This window comes from Eubalaena glacialis, chromosome 1 (genome assembly GCF_028564815.1).
Source record: "Eubalaena glacialis isolate mEubGla1 chromosome 1, mEubGla1.1.hap2.+ XY, whole genome shotgun sequence".
Classification (NCBI taxonomy): Eukaryota; Metazoa; Chordata; class Mammalia; order Artiodactyla; family Balaenidae; genus Eubalaena; species Eubalaena glacialis.
Window position 1 is genome coordinate 204,113,646 of NC_083716.1, and position 14,414 is coordinate 204,128,059.

The window sequence follows — 14,414 nt, forward strand, 5'->3', positions numbered from 1 at the left end:
CCACCTCTGTGTGTAGGTCACCTGAGGGCATCTGATCCCCCCCAAGACAGGACAGCGTTAAATGAGGGGCTGATTAGCAGGCTCTGGTTCACGCAGGCCCGGGTGAGGAAGGGGTATGCAATGCGGGTTGAGCCTGCAGCAGCAGAGGCCAGCGTGACATTGCAACTGCCTGAGGCGTGCCATGTGTTCTCCCGGGGAAGTTTTCCCGGGATCACAGGACCCTGGCAGTGGTGGGCTGCACAGGCTCCCGGGAGGGGAGGTGTGGATAGTGACCTGTGTTTGCTCACAGGCTTTAGTTGGCTGTAGCAGCAGCCTTAGCATTTCATGCCCTTCTCTGGCATCCGAGCTGAGCTCGCACCTGTCTCTGGAGTCATTTAGATGGTGCTCTACCTTCTGTGGGTGCACTGGGAAGGTATTCCCCTTTCCTCGCTCACCTGGAATCAAAGGTCTCTTGCCTCTCTGGCAGGTCCAGACTTTTTTCTGGACTCTGTCCTGGCTACCTGTGGCACACTAGACCCCTTCAGGCTGTGTTCACACAGTCAACCCCCGTCCTCTCCTGGGATCTGACCTCTGAAGCCCGAGCCTCAGCTCCCAGCCCCCACCCACCCTGGCAGGTGAGCAGACAAGCCTCTCAGGCTGGTAAGTGCTGTTTGGCACCAATTTTCTGTGCAGGAATCTCTCCGCTTTGCCCTCTGCACCCCTATTCTTGCACTCTCCTCCATCACTCTGAAGCTTCCCCACCGCCGACCCCCGTCCCCATCAGTGAAGGGGCTTCATAGTGTGTGGAAACTTTTCCTCCTTCACAGTTCCCTCCCAGAGGTGCAGGTCCCATCCCTATTCTTTTGTCTCTGTTTTTCCTTTTTTCCTTTGCCCTACCCAGGCATGTGGGGAGTTTCTTGCCTTTTGGGAAGTCTGAGGTCTTCTGCCAGCGTTCAGTAGGTGTTCTATAGGAGTTGTTCCACATGTAGATGTAGTTTTGATGCATTTGTGGGAGGAAGGTGATCTCCACGTCTTACTCCTCTGCCATCTTGAAGGCGCCCCTATGTATTTAATTTTTGCTGTATCTGTTTTAATAAATCCATGTTTTTGGCATTTTATCTGTGGAAAATATTTGAGTCCTGTATTTATCATGTAGTGTGTTCCTCCAACAGAAGATTTGTGTTTGCTTCTTCCAGGTGTCTGAGGACATAACCAACCTGGGATATTTTAAATGTGAATTTTAGCTCCACGTTTTGGTGTTTTTCATTTTGTAATCACACAGCAATACAAATTTCTGCCCCAATTTGCATCAGTTCAAATTTGGAGCCAGAAAAGTCTCCTCTGAGCATTCTTATTTCTCAGAGCCAAGGCTTAAAACAGGTATGTTCTTCACTGTCTCTTTTCAAGGAATGTTTTCTCCCAAGTTCACTCTCTGAAAGTGTCATTCTTAGATGAGCCCAGCTTTATGAGAGGTGCCTGGTCTGACATCATAATCTACTGCTTGATCCTCAGGTTAGATCACCTGACACATAGCCAATGTTATGCTATCAATGATAGCAGGTACCCCTGGGTCAATTGCCAGCTCCAGGGCCCACTAATTCTGTTGATTTATATTTATGTATCATTTCTGATCTCTGAAGATTTCCTTTTTTTTTGGCCAAGTTGGCTACTGTTGTAAAATATTATTTTGTATTTATTTCAGCATTTTAGTTTTGTTATACCTGACACAGTTTCTCTGAATGTTTAAATCATAATAATGCAGAAATGAGCATTTAAAAGGATATCTTTAGTATGGGCATGGATTTCTGCTGATTCAGTGACACTTCTTACCTGTAACACCTTTGCAAGATGACTGACCAGATGTTAAAAAGAAAATTTGTGACTGTGGAATAGAGCAGTTTTCTACAAGTCAATTTTCCCACAGATTCTCAGGCTCATGGATTTTGAGCCTCTACAATGTTGTTTTAACCAATTCAATTAACCAGTTTGTGCTTTAAATGACAAATCAAAAATATTTCACATTATCATAATAGATTATTGCTTAATTTATTGCAGGAAACATTCCAAGGCCCTAAAACATAGCATTTATTTAGAATCCAAGCAATTAGAATATCTGCCATAATGAGTATTAATTCTTTGTGGTTGATTAGAACTTCTCTCACAACCACAATGAAAGAAAAAGGAGAGACTCTGCGTTGCTAGGGCAGGTGAAGCAGAAACACAGAAGGTAAACATCTTGGGAACTATTTTCAGAAGGTGATACATTCTTGCAGTGACACCAAGACTGTGGCGGAGTATACAACAACTGACTCCTTGGCATAATGTTTGAGATTTTTCAATGCATTCTAATTTTTGCTGCAAGCATATTAAGGAGATATATGACAAATTTTTAATTGCATGCTGAACTTTTCATGATGGCTCAGTTCAATAATTTTTTTTAAATTTTAGTTTAATTTAGTTTTTAGTTGAAACTCATGTCTCTGAAAATAAATTTGTTTTAGTAAAAGAACTTAAGAGTAGAGATTGGGATCACATATAATACATTCAAAGGATAGTGTTCTTGTAACTTTTCTCCATATAAATTTTGTTCAATATATGTATTCTGTGATCAAACCAATGTTAAACTCAAGTCATCAATCTTTTTTATTATTCATAGTTTAGTTCAAGTGAAATCCTTTTTAAAAATCTCTTAGATGCTACATTTTTAATATTTGCATAAATTTTTCTTCTGCTTTTAGAAATATTTTTAGGAAAAGATATTTTAGCAATTATAATGCAGATACAATGTAAAAAACATACAGAGAAGTACAAAATCACAGTAAAAACCACTCAGATTTCTACCATCCATGTACAACATCTGTTGACATTTGCTTCATTTTCACATTTACTTATGTTTATTTATTTATTTTAAAGTTGTTTTATAAAATTGGTCATTCTATATATAATGTTTTATGTCCAGTTATTTTCACATTAAATTCTACTCTTGTCATTAGATAGTTTTCCCATGAAAAGTAACTATGTCACAGATGTGTTTAATTTTTAATTTACTCTTTATTATTTAGGTTTTGCGTTTTTTAGTATTATAAATTATGCTGTGATTAAATCCTTAAATTTAGTTCTTTGTCTTCATTCATTGTTATTTCCTAAGATAAATTCCTTGAAGTTTAATAATTAGATCAAAAATACTACTTCTCTTAAATGTTATTTAAATATTTTAATTCATATACATATATATGTGAAGATAAATTTTAATATTGTGTGCAAGGATCGTTTATTCCCTGATGCCTCATAATGTTAGAAGGAATTGTGGGTGAAATATTTCTTCTTCATGTTAAATATTAATAAGCTCCCTAAGACTTTTATCACCTTATTTTCCTTCTCCTTTTGTACATTTAGTTCATACACAAATTAAAATACCAACAGAGATCTCCCTGTGGGATAATTGAAATGGTATTTCTTTTATTCACCAGTCTCGAAACCAAAGCACTTTTCATGATCACTTTTCATTATTTTATGGCAGGAGGTATGCAGTGCAGGCTATTACCCAACAACCAGTCAATATTAATACACAAAAAGCTTGGCTGGCCAGCTCAAACCCTATGATAAGAATACTTGAATTACAAATTATGTGTATATAAAATACAAACACAAGATATGAACACTGATGATAGTTTTGTCCAAAATAAATATATATTGCAGCTCTTTTTCTTTGAACTTCCCAAATTAATTAGAAAACTTGTGATAATTTTCCTCATTGCAAATTCCACAATGCCCTCTTCATTCACTATACCATTAAAGCCTTTTTGAGGGATTAGAGAGTGTGCATACTAACCAAGCACACACAATGCAGGTGCAAATTATCAGTAAATTAGCATTTCTCATATACAGAACTCATTTATCTACTTTATGGCATTGAACCAGAAAATAAGAAAAAAAAAAAAAAGTCATACACACAATCATAATAGATTTTACCTAATCTCATCTAATCAAATGCACATATTTCATGCAAAGACCTCAGATCCTCACTCAGAGCATATTTAGTATTATTTTGGTTAAAATCTAACTAGGGTAGTAATCTTATTTTCCAGTGAGTCACAGATTAGATGAGGCAAATTAGAAGTGCCAGGAGAGTATCAGTACTGGCCTAGAGGTACCTGAGGTCATTTAATGCATTTAGTGTTGGAGGAAACATCCCCCCATGTAGACCTCAGCACAGACCCACTGGTTACGTACAATGGAGTTCATACATTGACTCAAAGTCACCATGAAATGTTAAATTATACTCAGTAGTCTTTAAGAGGCACAGAAAATATGTAATCTGTTTCAGAAAGAATTTCGTCAAAACTGTTTGAAGTAATTTTAGGCATTTAAGGACTTGTATGGATCTTATTAACTCATGCTGTATATGTTTTAATGTCTAACCTATAATATCTGTTTTTAAATCTTCAATGGCATGGTAAATATTCATTAACATTTAGAAATTCTGGCTCTCTGTCTAGTCTTCATCTTAACTGTCTTTCCTAAATCAGAGCTGTTAGTGGTTAAAGTTCTGTAGTAAAAAGTATCCAAATGACCTCAGGAGCTAAGTCCAATCACCCAAATAGGAAATAGGCATCATTTTCCAGCTCACAGGTTATTTTCCCAGAGTAACCTTACTGGGTTACACCAATTAACCTCATATCACAGGAGAAGGTATATTTAATGCTACTCACTATATATTTGTTTAATATATAGTCAACAATATCTGTCCATGACAATGTAGTATCATTTTAGATTATCATTCTGTAGAGAATAACAATTATGAATTTTAAGCTCAGTCTGTACCTTGTTGTACACAGATGCTTAAGAATAAAATTTTTGACATGAATTGGTGGACATATGACACTGAGTACAGTTGAAGATAAAGTCATATTTTTTGTCAGTATGGCCATGTCACAGTAGTGACATGGTTATTATAAATTTGTGCTATCAAATTTCATCTGGGTCCTTACTGTTTCTCAATTAGTGTTTTATTCATTCCTTGTTGATTCTCCAGGTTGGATTCCTAAAGACAAACCTTCATTTTCCTAAGGCTCACAGTGCCCCCAACCTGTCTTCTTTCTTCCTCAACCTCCTCTTAATTTACCTCTTGTAAAAAAAGGATTACATCCTGAGGCCTTCTGAGTTCCAACAGATTTAGTTAACAACTCCTGATTTTACCAGGAAAATTTCCTCTGAAAATCCTATTCAGTGTCAATTGCTATTCACAATGTTTCTAAAAACTAAGACTAACCTGTTGTCAAATATAGGGGGAAAAGAGTCTACCGTGATTAGTAAGGCTACACTGAAAAAAAAAAAAAAAAAGAAAAACAGAAGTTTTATTATTAACTCACCCTGTGTACGTTTTCATTTCTGACCTATAATAATAATATCTATTTTTAAATCCTCAACAAAATGGTAAATATTCATTAATATTTGGCATTTCTGGCTATTAACCTAGTCTTCACCTTAACTGTCTTTCATAGATCAAAGCTATTACTAGCTCTAATTAGGAGCTCTAGGATCTGTATTACTACTACCCCAAAAAATTAGAAATTCAGCACTCTTCTTTGTGGACACTGGTTTTCTAGGCTGTCAGGGTCTTCTTAGACTTTTACCTCCCAAACCTCCACTATCACCAATGTCACATTCATAAATTAGGTGTTCTCTTTCTGTAGCTCTTCAATAACATATTGCTCATTCACAACCTTCAAGAAGGAAGCAAGATATATAGATCCTGCATGATGCAGTTGCTATATGTAATGCATTTGATTGAGTCAGAGCAGAAACAGGAGAGAGGCTGAGAGCAGCACAGGTCTGAGATAATAGCTTTTCATGTCCTTTACCTGGTCTAAGATTCAGAGAACCCAGCAGAGAGGATAGAAATATTCACTTTAGTCCAGCAGAGCACAATGTGAAAGCCTATTAGACACTGGGAATTTGAGCTATGGTCCTCCACTTCTCATTGCCAAAATTTCTCAAAAATATTGTTTATATGAATTAACTTTACTTCACCTTTTCCTTTAGCCCCATATAATCTGTCTTTAATCTGTATTGTCCTTTTCCAACAATACCCTCAAAAAACTCAACAATGACTTCTTAACAAACCCAATGGCCTATTTTGAAGTCTTTATTCTCCGTGACTTCTTGGCAATATATCATTGTTGAAAATTCCTCCCTTGACATTCTTTCCACTCTTATTTTTAGTCCCTCTACCCTGGCATTTTCTAAAGTGTTTTCTGCAAATCAGTGGTCCAAAAAGATGAAATTCAAAAGAATATTTATGGGCAATTAATTTTGCCAAACACTGCTCCCTTGGAAGATCCATAATCCTTATTACTATATTAAAGTCTCTGTGAAGTCTGATAGTAAAAGAAACTTGCACAACTCTGGTAATTACATGATTTCCAAACTTTCTGGATTATGGAACCCATTTCATCAAAATACACAAAATACGTATCTTATTTCACCATGTCTAAGACATACATGTTTATCATATTTTAACATCTTTGATAGTAGCCTGTATCTAATAACCAATAGCATTTTAAAATCACTGCTGGCTGGTAACAGTCATGATGTAGTAGGTAATGGTCATTTCCTGAGCATATACAAACATGGTTATAACTGTTCATGTTTTCATCATAGCAATTGAGTTGTGTGTTTTGCTGGTCCTACATAGCTAGTTTTTATTGCCTGGTAAAATGTCTCCAAAAAGATTACACTGTAATTCAGCATTAAAACAAAAAACTTGTTTTGTAAGCAGAAAGACATGGAAATACAGCAGTGGGGTATAAATTGATTTTGGGGAAGCAAATATATGTCATTGGAAATAACTGCAATTGCTAAGTTTTCTTACAAAACATCAACCAATTTGCTTTATGGGATGATAGGAAGGAACTATCTATACGCAGATGAGTTGTTTTATTACTGAGAAATAGATAAATACTTCTTATGACATACCAAGCAGTTTAATTGAAAACTGGAGAAATTGCTAAATTTCTCAAAATAGATCAAAGAAATTTCAAGAAAAAGGGGTCTGGTCTCACAGAACTATTGTTAGTGTTGGAAATGTATCATAGTTTAATTGCTATCTTTTTGTTTTTCACTTAGAGTCACATAAAATAATGTTCATCTTACAATTGATGATATCTTAGGTTCTCTAAAACATGGTGTGAACATGCTGTGAAACTACTGTTCTTTACTTATGAAATGCTGCTCTAAGTTTCCTTATATCCCAGTCTTTTGCTAATTCATACCCTTTCTACCACTCCCCTAAATATCTGTGACCCCTCCCCTAGGCTGATTTAGTCATTACCTTGCTTTACTTTTCCTATACACAAAATTACTAAATCCCATCTGTCTTCTGAGTTTAATAAGACTAACAATCTCCCAGATATCCACATGTAAGGTGTCATGATTATGGAGGCAAAAGATACCAAAGACAAATTCATTATTCCCAAAGAGTCCACCTCAAATTTATGGATAATCCAAATCCTCTGCATAGGCTTCACATTCTCCTACAGAATAGGACACTACTTCTCTGACAGTAATCAGAGAAGAACACTGAATGTTCCCAAGTAAATAAGATTGTTCTTCCAGGATAAGAACTTTCTCTCATCAATTGTGGACTCTTAAGTGCTAAGATGTGTCTTCTGACAGGTGAAACAAATCAATTAGTAGAAATGGAAACCTCTAGGTTGCAAAGAGTAGCAAAGAAGTCTTTGTGAGGGGACTCCAGTCAAACCTACTTCTCTTCTTGTCTGCAACCATGACATACCTTGATTCTGACCCTGGCAGGATGTAAACAAAGGAAATAAGGGGAAAGAGATAATAACTAACTTTTATAGTAGGTTCCCACATATCTCAATTTATCTATATGGCATATTCTACTTTGAGAGTTATTAATACTCTCATTTTACAGATGAAAAACATCTTCTGGAAATTTAAGTCATGTTCAGAGAATCATAGAGCTTTTAAGTCACTCAGTGAGTACTCTACACTTGATATTCTTGAGGTAAATCATACATCTGATTTCTTTTATAGCAAGCACTCAGGACAATATCCAATCTGTGCCTAAACACTTCCTGTGATAGAAAAAAAAAAAATTCCCAAGGTAGCTCACTCCATCTTTAGACAGGTCATAATGTACATGGGAGCTTGATCTTCAGGAGCCCTGGGAATTCAGTAGGCAAGGTAAGTGAGCAGAGGGAGAAAAAGGAAGGGAACGTGGAAAATTGATCAAACTATAACTTACATCTCTGAATTGGTGGTCAGCTGTCCAATTTGCCACACTCAAAATTTGGCATACTTTTTTATGCTTTGGCCTGCCAGTGATACTCAAAAAGGTCTAATTCAGAGGGTGGTGTCCAGGGGCTAAAAGTAGGAACGGCAGGCTTTATTTGATATCCAGCAAGTCATCTTTGTCACAATCAGGGCCTGATTCCATAGTTAACAGGATAGAAGTGCAAGGTTGATCCCTGAGAAGATATCAGAGGGACTGAAAGCAGAGAGAGAAAACAAACAGAGTTATCAGGAGCCTAACCAAATGGATGGAGTTCAAGACAGCACATGTCTCGGTAGGAGTCAGTTAACCACAGCAGTAGATTAGAAATAGGGTCTGGGCCAACCCTGCAGGGATTGAGGGAAATTTTACCATAAAGGACACTGTAGATTTAGGCTTAGGCAAGACCTTACCAATAGGTGAGTCCAAGCCTCAAAAGACTAGGCCAAAACTGCCTTAAGAACTGAGACTACTCTGTAAAGAAATAGCATCCTTCATGATTCAGGTAGGCTATGAGAAAGACAGCTTGTTCAACTGCTAAAACCCCACAACTTAGTGCAAGATCTAGTACCCAGTAGAGGCTCAATAAATACTTTTTGCATAACTAAATGGATATTAAAAGTACAACTCATACAACAAATGCTAAAGGAAATTCTCTAAGTGGGAAACACAAGAGAAGAAAAGGACCTACAAAAACAAACTCAAAACAATTAAGAAAATGGTCATAGGAACATACATATTGATAATTACCTTAAATGTGAATGGATTAAATGATCCAACCAAAAGACACAGGCTTCCTGAATGGATACAAAACAAGACTCATATATATGCTGTCTACAAGAGACCCACTTCACACCTAGGGACAAACACAGACTGAAAGTGAGGGGATGGAAAAAGATATTCCATGCAAATGGAAATCCACAAAAAGCTGGAGTAGCAATACTCATATCAGATAAAATAGACTTTAAAATAAAGAATGTTACAAGAGACAAGGAAGGACACTACATAATGATTAAGGGATCAATCCAAGAAGATATAACAATTATAAATATATATGCACCCAACATAGGAGCACCTCAAAACATAAGGCAACTGCTAACAGCTCTAAAAGAGAAAATCGACAGTAACACAATAATACTGGGGGACTTTAACACCTCACTTACACCAATGGACAGATCATCCAAACAGAAAATTAATAAGGAAACACAAGTTTTAAATGACACAACAGACCAGATAGATTTAATTGATATTTATAGCACATTCCATCCAAAAACAGCAAATTACACTTTCTTCTCAAGTGTACACGGAACATTCTCCAGGACAGATCACATCTTGGGTCACAAAACAAGCCTCAGTAAATTTAAGAAAATTGAAATCATATCAAGCATCTTTTCTGACCACAATGCTATGAGATTAGAAATCAATTACAGGGGGAAAAAAAGTAAAAAACACAAACACATGGAGGCTAAACAATACGTTACTAAATAACCAAGAGATCACTGAAGAAATCAAGAGGAAATCAAAAAATACCTAGAGACAAATGACAATGAAAACACGACAATCCAAAACCTATGGGATGAAGCAAAAGCAGTTCTAAGAGGGAAGTTTACAGCTATACAAGCCTACCTCAAGAAACAAGAAAAATCTCAAATAAACAATCTAACGTTACACCTAAAGGAACTAGAGAAAGAAGAACAAACAAAATCCAAAGTTACCAGAAGGAAAGAAATCATAAAGATCAGAGCAGAAATAAATGAAATAGAAACAAAGAAAACAATAGCAAAGATCAATAAAACTAAAAGCTGGTTCTTTGAGAAGATAAACAAAATTGAGAAACCATTCACCAGACTCATCAAGAAAAAGAGGGAGAGGACTCAAATCAATAAAGTTAGAAATGAAAAAGGTGAAGTTACAACAGACACTGCAGAAATACAAAGCATCCTAGGAGACTACTACAAGCAACTCTATGCCAATGAAATGGACAACCTGGAAGAAATGGACAAATTCTTAGAAAGGTATAACCTCCCAAGACTGAACCAGGAAGAAATAGAAAATATGAACAGACAAATCACAAGTAATGAAATTGAAACTGTGATTAAAAATCTTCCAACAAACAAAAGTCCAGGACCAGATGGCTTCACGGGTGAATTCCATCAAACATTTAGGGAAGAGCTAACACCCATTCTTCTCAAACTCTTCCAAAAAATTACGGAGGGAGGAACACTCCCAAACTCATTCTATGAGGCCACCATCACCCTGATACCAAAACCAGACAAAGATACTACAAAAAGAGAAAATTATAGACCAATATCACTGATGAATGTAGGTGCAAAAATCCTCAACAAAATACTAGCAAACAGGATCCAACAACACATTAAAAGGATCATATACCATGATCAAGTGGGATTTATCCCAGAGATGCAAGGAGTTTTCAATATACGCAAATCAATCAATGTGATACACCATATTAACAAATTGAAGAATAAAAACCATATGATCATCTCAATAGACGCAGAAAAAGCTTCTGACAAAATTCAACACCATTTATGATAAAAAAACTCTCCAGAAAGTGGGCATAGAGGGAACGTACTTCAACATAATAAAGGCCATATATGACAAACCCACAGCAAACATCATTCTCAACGGTGAAAAACTGAAAGCATTTCCTCTACGATCAGGAACAAGACAAGGATGTCCACTCTCACCACTATTATTCAACATAGTTTTGGAAGTCCTAGCCACGGCAATCAGAGAAGAAAAAGAAATAAAAGGAATACAAATTGGAAAGGAAGAAGTAAAACTATCACTGTTTGCAGATGACATGATACTATACATAGAGAATCCTAAAGATGCCACTAGAAAACTACTAGAGCTGATCAGTGAATTTGGTAAAGTTGCAGGATACAAAATTACTGCACAGAAATCTCTTGCATTCCTATACACTAATGATGAAAAATCTGAAAGAGAAATTAAGAAAACACTCACATTTACCAATGCAACAAAAAGAATAAAACACCTAGGAATAAACCTACCTAGGGAGACAAAAGACCTGTATGCAGAAAACTATAAGACACTGATGAAAGAAATTTAAGATGATACCAACAGATGGAGAGATATACCATGTTCTTGGATTGGAAGAATCAATATTGTGAAAATGACTATACTACTCAAAGCAATCTACAGATTCAATGCAAACCCTATCAAATTTCCAGTGGCATTTTTTACAGAACTAGAACAAAAAATCTTAAAATTTGTATGGAGACACAAAAGACCCCGAATAGCCAAAGCAGTCTTGAGGGGAAAAAATGGAGCTGGAGGAATCAGACTCCCTGACTTCAGACTATACTACAAAGCTACAGTAATCAAGACAATATGGTACTGGCACAAAAACAGAAATATAGATCAATGGAATGGGATAGAAAGACCAGAGGTAAACCCACGCACCTATGGTCAACTAATCTATGAAAAAGGTGGCAAGGATATACAATGGAGAAAAGACAGTCTCTTCAATAAGTGGTGCTGGGAAAACTGGACAGCTACATGTAAAAGAATGAAATTAGAACACTCCCTAACACCATGCACAAAAATAAACTCAAAATGGATTCGAGACCTAAATGTAAGACCGGGCACCATAAAACTCTTAGAGGAAAACATAGGAAGAACACTCTTTGACATAAATTACAGCAAGATCTTTTTTGATCCACCTCCTAGAGTAATGGAAATAAAAACAAAAATAAACAAATGGGATCCCATGAAACTTAAAAGCTTTTGCTCAGCAAAGGAAACCATAAACAAGATGAAAAGACAACCCTCAGAATGGGAGAAAATATTTGCAAACGAATCAACGGACAAAGGATTAATCTCCAAAATATATAAACAGCTCATTCAGCTCAATATTAAAAAACAAACAACCCAATCCAAAAAATGCGCAGAAGACCTATATAGACATTTCTCCAACAAAGACATACAGATGGCCAAGAAGCACATGAAAAGCTGCTCAACATCACTAATTATTAAAGAAACGCAAATCAAAACTACAATGAGGTATCACCACACACCAGTTAGAATGCACATCATCAGAAAATCTACAAAGAGTAAATGCTGGAGAGGGTGTGGAGAAAAGGGAACCCTCTTGCACTGTTGGTGGGAATGTAAATTGATACAGCCACTATGGAGAACAGTATGGAGGTTCCTTAAAGAACTAAAAATAGAATTACCATACGACCCAGCAATCCCACTACTGGGCATATACCCAGAGAAAACCATAAATCAAAAAGACACATGCACCCCAATGTTCGTTGCAGCACTCTTTACAATAGCCAGGTAGTGGAAGCAATCTAAATGCCCACCGACAGATGAATGGATAAAGAAGATGTGGTACATATATACAATGGAATATTACTCAGCCATAAAAAGGAACGAAATTGGGTCATTTGTAGAGACGTGGATGAATCTAGAGACTGTCATACAGAGTGAAGTAAGTCAGAAAGAGAAAAACAAATATCATATATTAACTCATATATGTGGAACCTAGAAAATGGTACAAATGAACTCGTTTGCAGAGCAGAAATTGAGACATAGAAGTAGAGAAAAAACGTATGGACACCAAGGGGGGAAAGCGGCAGGGGGTGGGGGTGGTGGGATGAATTGGGAGATTGGGATTGACAGGTATACACTGATGTGTATAAAATGGATGACTAATAAGAAAAAAAAAAAAGTACAACTCACATTCACCTAAAGACATGTAGAAAGATAAATGAAATACTACATATCAACGAATATAAACAAACTACACAGCAGCAAGGCTAAATCTCACTGACATAATGTTGAACAAAAGAACATGAAACAAATATTACATATTGTATGATTCCTTTTATATGACATTTAAGACAAAGGCAGAGTTTACCTATGGTGATAGCAGTCAGAATAGCGGCTATCTTTGAGTAAGGGTATTGATTTTGGAAATGTTCTGTACCTTTTTCTGGGTGGTGGTTTCACAGATGCACATATATGTAAGAATTCTTTGAACAGTACAATTACGATTTGTATACTTTACTAGATGGGAGTTGTGTCACAAAAAGGAAAAATTTGTTAAGTATAATCAACATTTTTGTTAAATTTTTCTTTACATTGAATAAAATGTGTTAATTTGTAGTTTCTACCTATTATTGATAATTTTACCCAGTAGGGCATCAGAGAACAAACATATTCTTTTTAAGTATTTAATATATGCAAAGTCTCCATCTACTTGTCCCCAAGGATGCACTCCTCTAGCAGATTATCTCAGTTCCTTCAACCAAGATATCAAGCCCCTTCACTTGATTTATTGGTCCTAAATGCAGAGAATCCCAAATATTTTTTGATGAAGAAATGACGTCCTGATCTCTTGGATAAAAGGGGCTGAACACGCTAGTCATGGCTCTAGGGAAAACTTTCTGGAGCATAATTTGCCCCCCACAATTTTGTACCTCTCTCTCACAGTCAATAAAGCGGCAGTGTTCTACCTCACAATGACCATTCTAAGACACAGCTTTGAAAAACACAGTCCAGGCCTGTGAAGAAGACTCTTTTCTCACAAAGGGACACAATTTTTAAAACTGGTGTATTGCTTTTACACTCCTACATCTGTAGTCAATTCTGAGAGCTGTGAAAAGAAATATGGATCTAAGAATGGAAAGTAAGCAACTCATTTTTCAAACTCAACTCTTCTACTTCAGTTAAACTGTAAATCACTTATATTAGTTCTATAACTAGACTAATTTGGTCTGAGGTCTTGAAATAAAATTTAGCATATTGCTTTCCATTGGCCAGGGTTTCTCAACCCTAGCATTACTGACATTTGGATGGGATAATGCTTTGTTGTAGGGGATTTTCCTGTGCATTGAAGGACAGTATCTCTGGCTTCTACCCACTCAATACCAGCAGCATCCCCTTCCCCAACCATGACAAAGGAAAATGTCTCCAGACATTGCCAAATGCCCCACTACCCACATTAAGAATCACTGTGTCAAGCCATTCATAAAAATAATATTTAAATTTTATGATATATATTTTTTAGCAAGCTGACTTTTAAGAAGTGTAGCATATTGCTCACCACTTATATAAATTGAAAATTTCCTAAATAATACTATTATTT